The 20,947-nt window shown below is 39.6% G+C and overlaps 1 protein-coding gene across 1 annotated transcript in view; it reads right to left on the bottom strand.

The window, feature by feature from the left end:
* The window catches only part of SPTLC2 (serine palmitoyltransferase long chain base subunit 2), a gene marked incomplete at its 5' end in the record, with an annotated part of 76,599 nt that overhangs the window by 8,849 nt on the left and 46,803 nt on the right, over nucleotides 1-20,947 (bottom strand). The gene's annotated exons all lie outside the window — the stretch shown is intronic.

The following is a 20,947-nucleotide window of genomic DNA, read 5'->3' as shown; positions in this document are numbered from 1 at the left end:
TCCAGCCAATTCTATATGGATTTTTTTGACATTTGTCAAAATTAGTACACAGGACATTAGACAGCCAGTATAAATTAAATACTCCAGCTATTCAGATATGCATAGGACAACCTATTTATCAGCTAATTGAATTCTAGCCTAGCACAGTGTACTATGTTTCTGTATTGCCCAGAAAAAGATCCACATCATCTCACATAAACAGATGATAACACATTTCTGATCAACTAATACTCTAATGTGCTTAAGAGATTAAGCACTATGCTACTGATGAGACTATAATAAGTAACATTTATAATTACTTGTCTCTGGTCCACAGAGTATATTTCTGGATATAATTGATTATCCAAACACTGCCTTCACCAGATGGGTGATTCATACACTGAAGCATTAGATCTACAGCAGTGCAGCTCTATGCCACATAGTGAAGTCAGCTGCTAGATATTAATCGTCTTCCTTTAAAGTTGTAGATAACATAAGGTGATTAACCAAAAGGAATGCCAGGTCTCAAAGAAACATCTAACACCCACATAGCTCTGCTCCAGGCCAGAACAAATGTAATTTTAAGAACCTATATAGTTTTTGTAGCCAAGAGTATCAGACATTCCACCCACAACCATGCAATCAAAGGCAAAATCCCATCAAAGGCAAAACATGAGAAAAAAAAGGATGAAACCTGTTAGGTTTGCAAAACTTGGCCTATCATTAGTGGGTAGGAGCTGGTATTTTTAACAGCATTCACTGCCATTTAAGACATCTCTTCTCCTCCATTAACAGCATTATTTCTTAATCTTTTCTCCCCCAGAGTTTCTGCAGAAGCTTAATTCCTCTTCCTCAAAAAGCAGTAAGATTTCAGTAAAACACAAAGACATCTTGTGCTTATGAAACTTATTTTTTAATTGGCTCACATCCTCTAGTGGAGACCCAGCTTTCTCTTATGTTTTCATACCAATTATTTGGTTATTTTAAATACCCTAGACTGCAAAGTGAAGTTGAAAAAAACAAAAACCCCAATAAAATAAGAAGAAACAGACGTACTGCAAGATACTACAGATAGTGGGCCAAAAGCCACTACTTGCATTTCTAACATTGAGACCATCAATAAAAACACAAGTGTCCAGAGCAATCTATGTGCAGAAAAAAGCTACTATGGTACCTTCTGAGAAGCTGCATCCGCGTGTCTCCTATACAGAAATGCACAACTTCTGACAACATTTCAAGTCACTGACGTACAATCCCATCAAAACACACACGAGATTTCACCGCTATAAGAGTAGTAAGGTAATGTACACAGCTGGATACAACTGCTGTGATCAGCCCCTCTCACACAACCAGGAATGCAGCTTCTCCCATACGTACATTCTCTCCATGTTCCCACAAAGCACAGACTTTACCCTGCCTCAAGCAGAAGGAACTTCATCACCTTTACAGTTTTTCCCTCTACACATTCACACCCTTTTCCAAGTTGTTGGGAGCCTTCCAGGCTAAAGATTAAAGAGCAACCTTAATTTGTAGTTGGCAACTGCTTCACAGTCTTCCTTCAACTCTTTCCCATAAAAAGAGTTTATGATTCTAGTTTTGTCCTTATAGATTGAAGGGTGCTTTGAGATGTAAACAAGTTTCATGTGCAAGTCCTTCAGTTCTCTACACAGATGTAAATCACCTACTACAGCAACTGACAGATGTGGGAGACACTTCCCTTCTTCAGGTTTGTGGGTCTCAAAAGCCCATCAGCTTTTACTTCGCTCCAGAATCAATTTAATGAAATTATTACCTCTCTAAAAACTTGTCACCATGGCTACAACAATATTACCAAGAACTTGAAAAAATATTCAGTAGTGTCTTCTCACTATCCACCACCGGTCATTACCATCTTCTGAAGAGAACTGTAGTCGTGGTGAAGCAAAGCACCAGGAATCGAACAAGAACTGGGCACAGGCTCCTTGTCCTCCGCTTTCCCTTCTCCCTGCATGCTGTGCAACCACTCTCCTCTGCACTCCAACATATTTAGTCTCCTGTTCCACTACAAAATCCTCCACTTGAAGAGTGATGCCACATGCTAACTGAATACGGTTTGCAATATTATGCAACAAGCATACACGCGGTGTTCAGCTCTGTTAACATTTGCTGGTTCAGCCCCACTGGTACACACTAGCGTAGCAGGCTGTTAACGGCTACTACAGTTTTACCATGGTTTCTGGGATCCCAAAGACAAACCCAGCAGTACCTGGAGACAGCAGTGTCTAGGTACCACTGCTAATCCCACTTGTACCCAAACAGTGCTTGAGCATTCAGATAGGACCTCAAAATCCCTTCCCAGCCCAAACATCTTCTGCAGCTCAGAGCTCTGTCCACAGCTGCTCAACTGTGGGCCTAGAAAGACTGCCAGGGCTGCAGCAATCCTCCAGCAGCTGGCTTTCTTGGCAGTATGCAGCTTCATTTTTAAGACCACGTTAAAAAAGGCTGGCTCAGACACCACCCTGCCAATTGTTCTCGCATAGGAGTTGTGCAATGATTCTGGTAACATCCTTTCATCTAGGAAACTGAAATGTGATGACCTTCAGGGAAGGAAGGAAAGGGGGAAGAAAGGGAGGATTACTGGAACTGAGTTCTTCAAAAGGCTAGAAAACTAAAACCCCTTATCAGAGCAACTGATCTGAAGTCCCTTATGGGTCCTGTAAATGCCTTAAACAAGCTACTGACAGACCTACACTGGAATTAGAGGATTAACTAATAACTTCTCCTTTGCTTTTATACCCTTTTGCAAGTTTACTGCAGTCGTAACAAGATTGTTCTTGCAATTTAGTCAAACACTTCCTTGCTTGTAGCAGCCTCAGCATCATTTAATCTAAAGCCCACATGTATCCTCTAAAGAACATGCTGTCGTTGTATCAGAAGTAAAAGTCACATGCCACCTAAAGGGGGGAAACACTCTCCCTTTACCACTCTCAACTCAGCTGTAGCTGTGTGGACTCAGCAGAGAAAGAAAAAAGAAGAGAGAAAAGAAATGCAACAATTGTTTCTGCTTGGATAGCCAAGATGGGCTGATAGCTGACAGTTTGAGAAGAGGAACGTGCTTTTATTTGACATAACTTTATACCAGTCCAAGATAACAGGCATTCACTTTAAATTGGCATCGCTCATTTTCATGCCAACATTTGTTTTATTGTGCACCTTGAGCGCAGAATATGTGGTACAGGTTGCAGCCCTCCTACCCCAGGTGCTAATAACCAAGTGTGCGCTCCCAGATCAGCAGCAGCTTTGCCGAGGAAGTCACCCAGAGCTCCTCTTAAACTTTGCTCTAAGGTATTGCCCATAACGCCATGGTCGTTATCTACTCTACGTGTCCAAGAATGCCAGATATATGCTTTTGCATTTATAAACCCTAAGCAACTTCACTCTAGACTTAACACAACAGACAGGTCAGGCTTTAGAGTTTCTGCAGCAGAAGGGTTCAGTACCACCAGCTGAACCTATACAGTAAGTAACGGCTGATTGACTGTAGTATTTTTGCCACTCTTCCAATACTTAGCACATACCTTCCAATATGAACGGCAAACTTTTGCCCACTTCTAAACAAGCTTCAAGAGACAGTGTTTTTCTAGATTTGTGCCGAGGGAGAGTATTTTTCTTTTTGGACATTTTACCATATGGCATACCAAGTCTTACAAATATATAAGGCAAGCAATATTCTTTAAAAAATGCAGCTAGCATCTCCCTGGGAAAAAAAAAAATCCAGCACCCTAGAGAAAGCACTCAATTATGAATCTAAAGGCACATGAGATGCATATTCCCCACAACCCTAGTGCAAAGTAAATTAGTATCTCTTCCAGGACAGATTCCCACAGGCTAAAAGAATGATACTTCATCACTCGTGAAGGTCTCTACTTCAAAGGTCATATTGCTCAGAAAGACAGAACTTATAGCGAAAACATTATCTAGGAGATATTTAAGCAAATTTCTTCTCAAAACAGAAATTAAGTTGATACTTACCATAGTTATCTGCAGGATAAAGAGGAGGCTGCACATTCCACCACACCAAATCTAAACTCCTCTTGCAATGAGTTTATCAATGAGGCACATGAACAGAGAAACTCACCTGTATTTAGCCTTGCTGCTCTTGACATCATAGAGGTTCATGCTTAAACTAACAGTCCAAGTACTGCAAGGATTCTCAGACAACTCTTATTTGCAAAAGGCAGTTTAATAAATACATGGCAATTGCTCAATTAAAAATTTTTGCAAGGCCAGGATGAACTTAGTCTTTGGAAAAAAAAAATAAAATAGAAAAACAGACACTGCTTAGAGCTGAGATCTGTGCAACTTCTCTATTCCATGTTAAAAAAAATCATCTCTACAAAGAACAAAGAAGCCCTAGAATTTCTGGAAGTTACTCTGCCACAAAGATCTAATATTTGTAACATTCCTGTCCTCTATTAAGGCTGATGAATAAGCTATCATAGATGGTATTGGACTCGGAAGAAAATTTAGTTCAACCAGGATGTATTTGTTTTTCCTCCCTCTTGTGATCTCTAGGCAGTAATTGGAGAGCAATCAGAAATCTGTCCTTCTAAACAATGCAACACTTCATCAGCAAGGCTTTTTGAGAAATAAAAGGCATGTTGCATTGTACACAAACAGACTACCGACTGACACTGAACTCCAGAGGAGCAAACCGACTTCAGATGGGCAAAAAAACACAAGCAGGATTTTATCTGCTTGTCACACTAGAGATCACTGTCACCTGGATCTAAAACAAAGTTACTTGATGCAATACAAAGGAAGCTTTGTTTATGTTTTTTACAGAGTAGGACACATCTTTAAAAATGGTTCCTAAGCAGTGAAACTGTTAACCGCATGCACAGGCTGCAATACAGCTCGTTGCTCAACAAATATCAGTTCACATTTCATAGCTATGATGAAGTTACTGTATATTCTTTCATTAACTAATCTTGTAGCTATTTGAAACATCAGAGTTTTAATCTTGCCATCTTAACTTAACCTATTTTTTTCTGTTGCCAACATGGACAATGAGGCTAACTGAGCAGTTTCATACCTTTCTCTTCCCAGTTGAAGGTTAGCATCTTTGGTTTTGGGCTAAATGAAAACTTTAGAATAAAAGCAATCTGTTCATATCAAGTTTTCTATTCACTACATGCAGAATCATTCCACTTGTGATACATATTTATTGCCCCAATTACTCAGTCTCTCAATGACAGCTAACACTGTAACATAATGGAATGCCCACAGTTCCAGTTTTCATTATGCGATCAATGAAATTAAAACATTTACTAGCAGAGATTAAGAATTCTGTGAGAACTTGTGAAGATGTACTCTGATTGTAGCATGCTGCCTCTGATAAGACTCAGTATGTATCTAACAAGAAGTAGGTTTTGTTAAGAAGATTGGCTGGAGCATATTAAAGACATCTTTTAAATCACTGCAAGAAGTAAAGAAGATTAGGGCAAGTTAATATCAGATCCATACGGCATCTTTGAGATGAAAACACTCATTAATTCTTTGCACAAGAGTTACTTTCAGTCTCTAATGTAATTTGTTTTGCATTGCTTTTCAAGCTTGTCCCATTTTACAAACCCTTGCCAGTGCAGAGGTGTTGGAGGTGAGAAGCATTGTATCAGCTATGACAGATGTGCCATGCTTAATTTGAGGCAGAATCATTTCTCTTGGTATAACTTTTTTCAGTCAAGGAAGGGATTTATCCAGCAGTAAGTTTACTCTGACAAATACCACAGCTTTACTGATGTTAGCATGACCTCAGCAGGAATACTTTGCTAGGAGGGCTGTCAGTTTTGTAGGACTGCTTACCTGGACAGGTTTCTTGTCCTCTACCCTCCTGACAGCCACAATCTAGGGAATCTAATAAACCTTTTCCCTCCCTTGTAAAAATGCTTTCCCAAGACTAAACAAGTTAATTTTTTGGTCTTTCTTAGAAGAAAAAAAAAAAAAAAAAAAAAAAAATCAAGCAACTAAAAGAAGGTACTTGGTCAACTAAGTGCTCGTGTGGGTTATGGTAGCTCTGCGTGCATGTATACGTGCACGTGTATGTGTTAAAAGACATCAAAGCAGCAGACCTCAACCTACTTTTTCACGAAACAATGCTGAAAGGCATTTTATAACCTGAGCAGTAATGTTTACTGACTGTTGCTAGTTACTTAAGTAACAACTGAGCCTCCATATTCTTGTGTGGAATAAAAAAAGCTTGTGGAAAGGGTATGCTCTGTAGCATCCGCCACTGTTCCCAAATGACATGACCAATCTACAACTCAATTTTATGGAAATCCTTGACTACGCAAGCTTACTAAGATTTTTACCAGACATGTACGTAATTAAAAGCCAGTCACCACTGAAACCAGAAAAAAAAGACAAAGAAATCACAATCCATTACGAAGGCACAGAGAACAAAGTGATGCTATCATGTCCTGCTCCCCAAACAGAAGATAAGGTGGCTAAATACATCCCACACAGAAAGGATATGGACCAGGCTGCAACATTTCATGGCTGCTTTTCTGAGAGCACCAGCATCAATGACGGTGAAGATAAAGCACTATTTCATTAGCATAGATAGAGCTTTTTCTCCATATACCTTGCTGTCAATGGGCCAAACAGGAAAAAATAAGTGATACTTTCTACTTCAGAAAGCCTGTATTTTCGGACATTTGGAAGCATTTAAATCAAAGTAAACGGGTAATGAAAACTTGGTTACATATATCATTCTTTAGAAGTTTGTTTCTTCAAGTCAGAATGATGCTATATTATATTCAAGCTTGTAAATTTTTCCACATTAAAACCCCCTTGTTTTTGCAAAGGCTTATACTTCCATTCTGTTTATTATTCCTACATTTCTGTCTTTTGGTTGGCTGTTTCAGTGGAAGACATAATTCAGCATACTCTGTTTTGGAAACAAGCATTTTTCAAATCTCAACCAGGAATTCAATATTCTTCTGCTGATTTAACAGATTCTCCACTAAGCTTTCAGAAGCTAAGTTGCCTCCCGAGGGCTTATGAAGATCTTTTGCAATGTTAACATAATAAGTCAAGTTGTTTTCTGGACACTATACTTGTAACTACCTCATCATTAAAAAAAACACAACAGCCAATTCCTTTTTTGAGAAGGCATAAAAGCATTACTACTCTTTTACTGCCATGAACATATTTTTCATATGAGATATAGAAAATTCCCTCTTTAAGGCTTCTCCTGAAAAGCACAAGTCAAGAATGACTTCTAACAATATTTGCACAATGAAAAAAAAATAGCAAAATGTTTTTAGATTTCCCAAGCACCAGAAAGGACAAGCACAACTTAAGAATATCTGACTGGAAGCAAGGGTCAGATTTGAAACAAAGTAGTACCTATTTAAGGGCTATAGTAAGTAAACTGAAAACTAGAGAAAGCAGAGTAAGATTTTAAACTAAAAACCACTGGAACACTGAACAAAATTCCAGTTCAATGTTAATTAAATGCCAGCACTTTTACCTTTTAAGGAAAAGTTGTACTAAGAGAGACAGGGAGAGCACGATGTTAAAAATGTTGTAATAGATGTTTAAAGACCTGGGATGGTAATATCTGCCAGAGCTGGTTTTAAGAGGCTTGTAACATCATCTGTCAGAAAGGAGAATCATAACATGAACTCACATCCCAAGTCAGAAAGGGAGAATCAAGACCGATTCATGTGCACAATCCTGCCAAGGGCAGCACTCACCTATACAATAATGGAAAGGTCACCTCCTACAGCAACCTATTCTTTCAGCCTCAAAAGAAAAAAAAAAAAAAAAAAAAGTGATTTACAACAGCTCAAAAACAAGAGGGAGGTTTAAAGCAAAAGTTTTCACTGGTTTCTTCTGAGAGATCATACTATAAAAGCTAATAAGGAAAATTTTATTATACATTACATACAGATGTCTTGTCTTTCAGAAAACTTTTCCTATCTCATTGTTTAAGTTCCAGGGACAAGGTGTCTTCACGTGTACCAATCTGCTTCCTCTAAGTTTGCACGTGTGAGCACTGCACTGCTGCCAATATTTGCAGTAAGAATTTTACATCCTCCCTTTCAGATGCCATCTGCAGATTTTCATTACAGGTCTTCAGAAAAGTATTATATACAATTATACAATGTAACCTGAGATTGCACAGAGACATATTAAAATGTATGGGTCAGAACACTGTATTCCCCCAGTTTTACATTATAAAGCACCAGCTCACACAGGCAAATGCCAAGAGAACCTGCCAAAACAATGAAAAACTTAAAGTAATTAGAATAATTCCTTAACTCAGTGCTATTATATTACTGTTTAATAGCTCAAACTCTAGCATTCAGCAAACAGCCAGAAGAGAGAAGTAACTCACTGGGTTTTTCCACAGCGCTGCTAGGGGGATCCAGGTTTAAAACAAGCTTGGAAATGGGAAGAGTCATTATGGGAAGAGCCCTTAGGCTTTCTGTCTGGAGTCCGGGGTCACCAGAAGGACCGAGCATCTTCCACTAGGGGCCACTGCTGCACAGAGGGAGTCCACAGCGGTACCCAAGGGCGGCTGCAGACTCCCTCCGTGCCGCAGCGACCTCCTGTCAGGATGCGCTCCCCCCCAAAAAGGCCTATACCGCATCACCTTAGAGCCATGCTTAATTCATCCAGGAGACACCGAGGAACCACTAACTGGACAGCTGAGTCAAGTTATTTATTCCTCTGACACACTTGCGTGCTTCCCGAGTTCACTGCTCGGGAGATAAACTACAAATACCGTGGGAGGAGAAGGCCGGTTTAGGAGCCAGCACACTTGAAAGCATGAACGAGGAAATCAAAAGACCGCTAAGAGCTCATGTTCGTTGGCCATATGGCAGCAGCATTAGCAACGATTTATTTTAGGAGAAGCGGTGAAGGGCTTGGCTCATGACCATTCTGAGTTAACCCCATGCCTATGGCTTTTTAACAAGACTGTATGCAGGGGATTTGCCTGGATTACATGGGTACTGAGTGTGGAGCCACTGCAGAGGTGATGGTAAAAATGCTCAGTGCTTTAAAGGAGAGAGGAAAACAGTTAAATTTGATTTAAAAAACTGGCAACAGTAAAGCCAAGGAGATTCAGAAATGGAAAAAGGAGAAAAGAAAAATTATGGCTGATGTTCTTGGCATTGAAAGGTCTCCGAGAAACAAAATTTATGCTAATACTAAGTATCTGTCATTGCATTTGCTATCTAGCTAAACAGTTCCAGTGGAGTCTAAAGGCATGCCAAAAAACAGCTGGGTGCATGTATTGTGTACTCATTGAGTTTATATATACTGGTGAGATTGAAGCCTTTGGCATATTCCAAAGCCCAGAAGAGTATTTTTATGTTTGCACTTTCTGATTTTGTTTGGAACTACCAGCTGCACTTAGAGAACTCCATGGCAGCCTGCTCGCACCATGAACTTCATCATAAAGAGATGCAGCTCTCACCATGAAGAGGTCATGTCTGTTGATGTGACTGGAAAGATATGATCTGCTAAAGCACTACCATTTAAAAGATACTGACTTAAAGAGGTTTTAAAAGAACTTTGGTCAAGTGTGTAATCATAGCATCATAGAGTAGTTTGGGTTGGAAGGGACCTTTAAAGGTCATCTAGTCCAACCCCCCTGCAATAAGCAGGGACATCTTCAACTAGATCAGGCTGCTCAGAGCCCCGTCCAACCTGACCTTGAATGTTTCCAGGGATGGGGCATCTACCACCTCTCTGGGCAACCTGTGCCAGTGTTTCACTGCCCTCATCACAAAAAATTTCTTCCTTATACCTAGTCCGAATCTACCCTCTTTTAGTTTCAAACCATTACCCCTTGTCCTACTGCAACAGGCTGTACCAAAAAGTTTGTCCCCTTCTTTCTTGTAAGCCCCCTTTAAGTATTGAAAGGCTGCAATGAAGGCACTTTCCCAGAAGATCTTAGTAATTGTTGAAAATAACACACATTCCACAGTTTATTATTCTATTAATAGAAACTCTACATTGGTGACCACAAAAGAACTTGACTGATCAGGCTGCACGTGTGCTCCAAACATCACAGTGGTAGTACTGCCCAATCTCGTTGTAGCCAATAAAATAGTATTTGTATTAACAGGATAAGTCTGATTTCTTTATACTGCCCTGATCTGTGTATCATTTAAACCGCAAGTTCTCTAGAGCAGTCACGATCTCTGTACAGCAGTGAGCACAACAGTTTTAGCTCATGTCAAAGGTTTTCTGCGATATGGTGACACAAAGATGTTACAAAATGACACAGTAATAAAACCAGCTAAAATGGTCGCTCACCCATGCACAGCCATGACAGTATTATAATTATTTGATTAGGCATCTTTTGCCTCAACCAGCACGCTTCGTTATGTGAGCAGAGAGACTTTGAAATAAGATACATGCGTAAAGGAGACGAGCATGAATAAACATTTTAAGGAGTTAGTAAAAGCAGTATTAAAACCAATTGATTTAAACTGAGCCAATGTTTATCAAACTACAGGAGACAGCTTTTCTACAGCAAAATTCCTTTTATAAGATCCTGAAAACTCAAGCTTTAAAGAGATAGAGACTGACGCCACAGCCACAGAAAAAAAGACCGGTTAACGAACCATCCTGCCTCAAATCTGGCCAATGCTGGCTCCTAAAACCAGCATAAACCAAGCATTTAGTAGTAGTTGCAAACACATAAAATGAGTAAATTCCATTAGAGATGTTTATAAATGCTGAACCTTAGAAATTATTAGTCCTTTGTCATTAAAGTGAGATTACAAATGTTATCATTTTGCCTGGACCCAGTGCCATTTTTGTACAAACAAACAGCTAACACAAAGCAGCACTGGCTAACAGCAGAGCTCTAGGAGTAGAAAGGCAGCACACTGGCATACCTCCAGCTATAAAGCTTTACTGAGCTACCACGTGGCAGATCAGGATTCACGTACATACCAGCCAGGCAATTCAGAACTTAAGGGCTGCCTATCACCACCACTTATTCATTTCTGCATATAGTTGAACTAGATATCTCAGTGGTTAAAAGCGTATCCAAACTACCCTACAGCTCCTATCCATGGAGGCAGCAGTGGGAAGTATCTAACAAGCCAGAGTTCAGTCCAGAGCAAGAATGTCTGAAAAGGTTTTGCGTGGTGAAACTTGTTAAGGTTACAAAAAGAAAATTACTTCCTAATAACTCAATTCTTTAATTATTTTGTCCACATGTCCATTTAATCTTCTGGGTGCACATACATCATCAGTAATCAACTTTTATACTTTCTGCCTTTATAGTTGGCACAATTGCATAGCAACCTGCATCTTCTCCAGCGTGACTGAAACAAGGCTAATGTTCAGCCTTACATGCGTGCTTTACAGTCTCTCAACTACAGAATTCGGTAAGCTACTAAGGACTCAGAGGGAGGTTACTATGCATGAGAATAACACATCAAGTATTTACATTCCTTAAGAAGGGTACATCTACAAATCCACAGGATAGAAGACTCCAAGCGCTCTCTGTCATTACAACTAGCCAACAGTGGGTCCAAGTCTTTAAAACATCGTGAATGAAGGGCTGCTTTATCAAATGTAGCATCACTACTAGACACTGTACCAGTGGCAGAGATTGTGATGAACTGAAACATGAGATGACTGACCTGCAGATATCTGAAAGACATTTTTAAGTTAGCTCAATTTATGTTAGATTATTTTAGCAGAGTGTGCTTCCACTACTAGAGAAGAATCTTCTGTAACCAATCCCAATAGTCTGTGGAAGGACTGCAGCCACTGATAAACTGAAGTCTTGGACAAGACTTGATTGCCCTCCATAGTGGAAAGTAAAGTTTCAGCCCTGAAGTACAAAGGTTAAACCAAAAATGAAAGAAGATAATATCTTGACTTGGGTGAAAGTCAAACATTATCAGGAAGACAGAAACTACTACTAAAAGCTGTCAGTCATTCCTCTGTAGGAAGATCACCAGAAAAGCAATCCTCATAGAAGGGTGGAGAAACTGTTGCCCTGATGAGGCATACAAGTATAGTAGGAATGAAAATTGGAACTTGCCTTAGAGAAAAAGCTTTTTTTTACTAGGGGAAACACCTTTATTGGACTGCTTTGGTACTTTGGGACTACAGGGTGACTGAATGTAGAGAATGGCATCTTGAAGACATCGGTGGCCAAGGCAGATGCAAGAAACCTATCTAGCCAACAGGTAGATTTTAAAGACAGTAACCAAACAGCTACTCCAGAACTGCTCAGCTAGGGACACATAACAGCTTGTACACGGAACAAAACAGCCTACTTGGCAAGAATGTCCCTTTGAATCTTGCCTACTTATTACCAATTAGCACATCCTTTATAAGTGTTCTAGACATGAGCATCATTCACCTCCAGACAGAGGTTCCCAATGCCTTCATGAACAGCTCCTGAGTTCTGCACAATCAGATCTGGGAGTACCTAATATATCTACGGCCTGTGCAAGAAATGAGGCGCCAGAATTATCCTTGCCAGCCCAGGTCTAGTAAGATGGCTACCGTCACGTTGTATTGGCTTGCCAAAGACCATCAGAAGGAACCCTGTCAGACGACAAGTCAGCTTCCCTGACCACAGGTTGGAAACGCGTACAAGCAAAGAGACATAAATCAGTCATGAAGCAGCAGAAATTGATATCATTAAGAGGTGTCAATGCAATGAGGTCATTCTAGGATGCATCGTGCACAATGAGTCTGGAAACATTCACTCTGCACCTTTCCCTATGGTCCAACAGCACTGGAAAAGGAATTTGTAGAACGTAAAAGCAGCTCTACAGGTTTATTATTCTCTACAGGTTTATTATTCTCTGTGTAAAAATATGACATGTCCCAAAATGCTGAAAATAGGGTGTTACTGCTGTGGGAGGTACCACTTTCACTTTTCACAAAATCCTTTAAGTTGGAAGAGATGTCTTGAAACCAGCCAGTTCAATCTGCCTGCTCAAGCAGGGTCAGCTAGAACAGGTTGCCCAGAACTGCGTCCAGTTGGGTTTTGACTGTCTCCACAGACAGAGACTCCACAACCTCTATGGGCAGCCTGTTCCAACATTTGACCACCCTCACAGTTTCAGTTTTCAGAAAATCCTTCCCTCTTTGATAAATCCTAAAATTATCAAAAAGTTATCATTTACTAGATGCAGAAAACAGCTAAAATTACCCACATTAATTCAGGTCTACCTTGTACTTTTAGCTGGCTTCCATAATAAATGATGAAATTTCAAGTCTATCAGTTTGAAAGACTAATAATAATGAGCACTTTGCAACTTTTGCTCATCAACATAATAGATATGGAACATCTAGCCTAAATGGCTTGAAGCTGCTGAGGTATTTTGCCCGCAAAAGGTGAAGGCCCAAGCTGCCAAAACCCAGAATAATACACATCCGTTTCTTATGTACCCTGGCAGCCAAAGAATGAGTCAAACTTGCCAGGGCACTTTGCTCATTATACATAAAATGCTTGACTGAATTTTAGTAACAACTCAACATGGCTTCAGAGTTATTTTAACCTGTGGCCAATCCCCACATGAATGTCCAAACTGCCTAGACACAGAAATAACAAGCATAGCAAAACCAGGTTCAAAGTGTTTCCTCTTTACATTTAAATCTAAGATAAATGTTATTCATGCCACACTGTGCAAATATAACTGCAAGGACTCCAGCTCTAAAAATAGAAGTGGTAGGAAAGCAAGAACTAGTAATAAGTGATATTGCTGCTACCTCTGCCCAAGTAAGAAAGACTAAAATGCTTTGCAGAGTTAGTTGATGACACTTCCCTCTGCAGCAATTAGCCTCACAAAAGGTATCAAAAGAACAAGAATAAGCTTCATCGCAGTGTTGCTGTGATTATTTTTTTAAAGCAAATAAAAACAACAAATTGAGGAAATTTTAAAAGCAAAAGCAGTAATGTGTGGCAAGGGAATTTAGAATCGTGTTCCAAAATAAAAGAAAATCTGGAAGCAGAGAGCAGACAACATTCTCAACAAATCAGACACTACAGTAACTCACATTCAGTATGTTCTACTCTCAAGTATTTAAACTTGTCTTAGAGTGGAGTTATATTATGAGAACCAAAGCTGCCTCTCCCCTCCAAGATTCTTGCGGACATTTCTGTTTAACAATCATCATTGGCTCAGATTTTTTTTGTCAGAGCACAGAACTGAGCCTGAATGTATCATATGATTAGGCAGGTTAGAAGAAGTGATAATACTTTGGCTGGGACAGCAAGAAAAAGAAGTAGTTGCCAGAAGGACCAATTAGCTAGCAAACTACCTAACACCACTCTGAACTTACAGATGCAAACTGACTACTTGGCAAGTTTTCAGAAAAGGAACCTACCTACCTGAAGCTACAGCAACCAACAAGTTTAAGTACAACCACTCCTTGAGGAAAACCCTTTAATAATCTGCACTGTTCTTACTGCAAGGTGAGAACTACACTAACAGTCCTTGGGTGGTAAACTACAATAAACGGTGCCAATTACACCCGAAATATTCAGCATTTCTATCGTCACTTTTCCAAGCTCTCCGTCAACAGATTAGTGGAATTGAACTTGCAGCAAGAATTAGGTCCTGAGAAACCCCATGCACCGTCTTGCTTTCTGAAATTTTCCTTTAGAGGTACATCTAACAGACATAAAAAGTAGCAAAAGCTTTGTGACAAATAACAGGGAAGTATGGCATTTCCATAAACAATATATATTTCTTATTTTCTACCCATCTGGACATGAAGGCTCTAAGTCATCCATTGCTACCAAAAAGCTGCAGCCTTGCCAGGGCCATGTAATTTATCACAACCAGATGGTGTGCTGTCAATAAAGGAGGGGCTGCTATCATTCCAGGGCAGAATAATTACCTTCCTTTTGAACCAAGGACAATGTTTTCAATAAAAACCCAAAGCTGTTTAATGCAACTTCCAGTCTGTCAGACTCCCACTGGGCAGCTCCAGGATTCATTAGACTCCCAGAAGTGAAAGAGACCATTTGTTAAAAACATAGCACAAGTCTCTCAGAGAGGACATTAATGATATACAATTAAAAAAAAAAAAAGGCATTTTGAATCTTCTTTAAAAGCTTTTTACATAGACTTTTTCCATCACAAGTTTTACAGGGAAAGTAGCTGTACTGCATTAAAATGCCAGCTATGTCCTAGGCCTTTTAAGTAGATCTTCACTGCTCTGTAATGCACCTCTTCTAGCTCTGCATTTTTGCATTGCAAAAGCAGGAGTAACAACAGTTATTCTGGGAGGAAGACTAATAGGTAAGGGTTGTGAAGCACAGAGAATTAAAGGTTAGCTAGTAAACTAAGCTAAAGAAGAACTGAAAGCCATCTCTTCCAGACCAAAACACCACTAGGCTGACATTCCTCTGACATCTGGAAACACATCCCAATTACACTGGAATAATTCAGAGAACTGGACCTTGCAGTGTAATTAAACAAGTTACAGTACAAACAAATGGTACCTTCACTTTGAGCATTGTAAGAGACTGGATGAACTTCACTACATGCTAACTTTCCCCTAGAGCTTCAAACTCTGCCAAATAAAAAGCAGTAATTGTTTGAACACTCAAAGCGTTTTCTGAGTCTACTTCCAAGCCAAATTTTGACTTTCAGCTTCCCCTTCTTTCAAACAGTACATATTTAATGAAGTGGTTAAGAAACACACCCGCTTTTCACAACAGCAGAACATTTTGTTCATCTTGAAAAGCCAGAACAACTCTCAAGCCTGGGAAATGAGAGGTGAGCTGCAAGCCCAAGTGTCACCATTTCCAGGAATTATACGTAACAGAATAGAATGGAAATGTTCGTGTAGTTTTAGTTCCAGGATGGTAACAAGCTTTATTAAAAGATGGCTCAGCCCAGTTTACTCTTCATTGACCCTCTAACTAAGATCAAATCAGCACATTCTTTTCTTCATGCAGCAGTTGCCTAAAGGATGCAACTCCGATTCTATTGTATTTTACATGTGATTTACAGCCTTAGAAGAAAAAGATATTCGGGCAAAGCATGATAGAAGAGAAGAAAAACCCCACAACAATTGAACAGCATTTAAGACTTTGCACAAATCTCAACTGACGTACATTTCTGTTCATCACCTCCAGGAGCTGCAGTCAGTAGCTGACGGCTCACCACCCAGAAGACCACAGCTAATAAAAAAAGGGTAAAAATAAAGCACAAGATCTCTCAGTCCTCGTAAGAAGCACAGTTATGTGCATGAACAAAAAGGTTCACAGGGAAAGAATAAGTTGTCCGCTCTGTATGAACAAGCAAGGGTGGCTCTTACCTTAGGATATTGGGGTCCATCCCCACCAGAACTTCATAAACATCACTGGAAAAATCTCTTTGTTGTTCTTTCTTAAGGAGTACATGCAGTGGGGACATAACGCTATGGAGACAGCAAGTAACAAACTTCCACAGAGATGGAGATACAGATCTATTTTTACTAACACTTAAAACGCTTCTCAGAATTTCAGCATATCTTGCACCTATGCAGTAGCCTTCAATGGAGATTTTCAGGCTTTTCAAAAGCCCAGACACAGGTGTGCAACAACTCATGCTGAGTGTGCAAAGGTGCACACAAGACAAAGTTCCATGTCCTTTACAAGGTAGAGGCCTTTGTTTTCCAACAGATGTCAATTAGTCTCATCTTGATAATGAACCATTTCTACTGTTCTTGATTTGTACAACATTGTTCTCTCCAACTCTGCTGTATTACACACAGAGTACACTACAAAATCATCTTTTTTGAGATCCCCGCCAGGTATAAAACATTAGTATTGCCACTGTTATTAAAGCTACTTTAATGAGAAAGCAGTGAAAACAGTACATATTGCATTGTCAGAAACCTGTCAATCCAATCAATCAAGCTAAAGGCAACTGAAACCATTTGTCCTTACATGAAGAAAATACATTCAGAACTACCAATATTAACTGATGCACGATTCTTGGAAAAATGAAGCCGAAGAACATAGGCTACATCACCGCACAGATGATCAGCTGCTAATTATGTCAGCACTTACATTAGTGCAGAACCAGATTGTAGCCATTCAGAACCTTCCTCTTGATCAAGCTCCTTCTCTGGCAAGTGACTGAAGAAGTGGTATCAGCTTCTAATTAACACTATATCAAATGACGTAATACAACTCTAACAACATGTCTGAACAGTTTTGCTGTAGGTTCTAGTATGACTCTTCCTTCTAGTTTGCATTTTACATTTCCTGATTAATCTGAACTTTCTAAAGCCAGCAACTGAATAAACCTATTTTATTAATTGAAGCACCTTAGCCCCTCTTGCCACACAGATCGGTTGGTATCTGCATTGAGATATAATTAAATGAAACAAGGGGAAAAAAAAAACAAAAACAAACCACACCCTACAAAAACCACACAAGCCATGAACAGTCAATTTTGCTGAGCTTTGTAAAGTCAACTTCAATACAGTTCTGGGGAATACAGATTTTTAAAGGCTCCACTGGTACACAACATCATGGGTACACTAACTAGCATTTTTAAAAATACCAGGTATTTTCAGCATTGTGATAAAAATACAGCCAACAGCTCATCCTTGGAAACAGTCAATGCATTCTTTCAAATCTCTCCCATTTAAAATATTGCTCCACAATAGGAACAACACGCAACTCTGGTACATGCAAAAGACAGGATTATTTGTAATTTAATATGGAAACATTTCAGCTGTCTTAATACCAGGATAATTCCTATGCAAGTCTGGCATTTGAGACATGCCACATATTTGTCACTGAAGTGTGTGCATTTTTGTGCCCTTATGTGCGGTCCATCAGTTGATGCATTGCCCGTAACAGTACCCCCGTCCCACACATACACTCTAAGGCTGCTGAAGAGATTATTGGCCCTCTGAACCTGGAGCTTTTTCATCGGACCATTTCTTTGTTCTATAAGGCACCGTACAGTCCTCAGGAGTTCACAGCTAAACGGACACCAACAGCCTAATCTGGCTGTGAGCAATTCAGCAAAATGCATGTGTTTACATTTGTCAGCCTTTAAAAGAGATCTTAAGAACCACTAGATTTGTAGCAGTAGCCTTCACAAGGTTTAACACTTGAGCTGTGGTGCTTTTTTTCCCCCTCTGATTTTAAAAGCTGCCCTTTCCCTCCGCATAGATAAGAAAGTGACACACAACAGGGACACGGAGCCATTAGCATCTCCAACTCCCTGTGTGATAATTAGAGGAAATTATTTGCTGACCTCAAGCAGTCTTTGAAGTCTGCACAAGCAGTACCAGAGAGAGGGAAGGATTATTCAGCAGGACATACATTCCCCCTAAGGCCTGCCTTTGCAAAAAGTTCTGCTGGACTGATTCTTCTCTCAAAACCTGGAAACACCTGGACTGCCAAAAAACTTGTGGTTATGGACAATGTTCAAGGACTACTGTGAAACAGAATTTGCGTATCAGTGTTTTATTTAAGCCTAATGTACAAAAACTGTCATGAGGCAAGCATTGCTTTGCCGAAGTCTGAATTACTAATCAGTTAGCATTGGGGGGGGAAAGAGCAAAAGACACAAAACAAAACAAAGAAATCCCCCAAACCTAAATAGCTCTTCTATTTAGAAAGCTAACCACAATTCCCATTCACATTTACACAGGCTTTTATCTTAATGTAAGACAGCATACAAACTAAAATGAATTGTTCATGTTATTGTCAGCAGCCCCCAGATTTTAAAGATACAGAAAATACCAAATAGTAAATCCATATTGCATAAATAATCTGAGTTCACCATGTAAAAGAGAACCACATCCTCAAACATAGGGCCAACAACTTGTAATTTATTCCAAGAACTCAGTTTCAAGAGATGGGAAAGCATAATACAGTCTCTTGCCATTTCTCTGCATACTCAAAATGCAGGGTGTATTACAGAAACCTGCTTTTTTAAGACTCAAGAAAGTCTTGAAGACAGACTGCTGGTTGCTGGTACCATCAGATTCCTTAATGACTACTAGAATTACATTTAGCTGGTAATATGCTTTTAAAACTTTTTTCCAGTATTAGCTACAATGGCATACCAGATCCAAGTCAGACACTGCAGAAATAGTGACTGTCTCTACTTCAAAGTTTGTATAATGGAGAACAAAAGATCCTATGCTCTCCATTTGTGTTCAGTGTGACTCTTCATAGGAAATCCACCTAGACAGAAGTAGGATTTGATGTCTTTGGTGAAGAATGGATCTTGCCCAAGGCAAAAACACCCCAACCAACCAACCCAACAACAAACAAAACCAAACCAAAACATTGCGTCCTGTGAATGGCTGTCAGAATGCCTGGTTTGGTAAAGCTGATAAAAAATTATCCATGAACTCTGTTTTGCCATTAAAAAAGAGCAAGAAAGCGAGAGCATGTGTCTGTGCGTCTAAAAATCCATGAGACCGTCTGAACACAAAATTATTTCATATGCAAAGGACTGCATAGCAACAACAACTCCATTTCACAGTTGCATTACACTTATCTCCTCCGGTATGTTCCAAGCCCTGTTTAACAGTGCTGCAGTGAGAGACTAGGCTCATGAAGAGATCCAGAGGGGCACCCTAACTCCAGCCCCACAAGCCACCACGGTGTTTTTCCACACAGGGCATTTCCAGAGGCTGCATTTCTACTGAAAGCAACTTAAGTTCTCTCTAGAGTATCACAGCTAAATAGAATAGCTATACAGACAGGGCCAAGTCACCGTCCTGTGAGAGAAGGTGAGAACAAAAGGACACTACCAGCTCAACTTCACTCTGACACTAGCTGAAGGATCTGCTGAGGAACAGCAGTATTGCCTCCAACAAGTAATTCCCACCCCCAGAATCCAGAAAGCAATTTCTGAAATATAATTCACAAAAGCAATGCTTTTAAATGATTTTTTAGTTTTTATGTTTCGCTGTTCATGCCTGTTTATACCTTGTTCACTGTATCTGGTTACACTGCTGTCACATGGCTGAAATTCATTGCACCCTAATTACGATTTACAGTCATCTTCATTTTGAAGTTGAATGTAAAAAGCATTGGTTCAGATGAATCAATATTTTTAAAGGATGAGATCAGGGCTATCCCTCCAGAACAAACAGATTAAGTTTGTGTTGGCTGGGTACATGTATTATCTAGCTCTACATATTAATTATTGGGAGGATTTGTGGGACTGGTATTAACACTACTTACAAATTAGCCCATACAAATTGCATATTATCACAGTCATGATAAGAACATTCATAATCATTGCAAAGGCAGCTGCACGTGTCCTGTTTGATAGCTATCTTTGTGCCGTGCTGAGAAGAAAGGGAAAAGAGATGTGTGCTGGTCAGACTACTCTTCTGAACTAGTTATGGTGCCTCCACCATGAGGAAGTCAAAAACATGAAAAAAACTTTATACAGTTTCAATGAAACTTAACTTGCCAAGTTAATGGAATTTTAGAGACAAGCACGGATTTTAAACCTTCTATTTTCTTTGTATTACCATACCTTGGACATTAGAACTTAAAAAGCACATCTTTGCTGTTAAAATCTCAAGAGTAAGACAAAGCATCAGTGAAGAAGAGACAGAAGGAAACAGACTCAAACCTTTGTACAACACAGGTAGGTTGGTAGGCCTTTACAGCAGACTGAAGCCACAGAGAGAGAAAAACCATCAGGAACACATACAAACACCACATTTCTTTACAAGCCAAGGAATGTGCAAGCTTTGACAAAGCATATTATATAAAGGATGTTTATAATCTACTTCCATGGAGACAGTTCAGTAGCTTTACAACATAACAACAAAGAGAGGGAACTATGTTTTCCATCTGTTGTGTGCAGACTGTTTTTCTACAATGGAAGCAGTATCAAAGCTAACTGTTCTTTGGGATTTTTAACAGCCACACAAGAGGGTACAGAAATGCTCTTTGCCTTTGTAGTACAAGAGAAGATGATCAAGGATACGGCCTCTT

Source organism: Platalea leucorodia, assembly GCF_965183815.1.
Source record: "Platalea leucorodia genome assembly, chromosome: 7".
Classification (NCBI taxonomy): domain Eukaryota; kingdom Metazoa; phylum Chordata; class Aves; order Pelecaniformes; family Threskiornithidae; genus Platalea; species Platalea leucorodia.
This window is presented reverse-complemented; position numbering and strand designations above follow the sequence as displayed.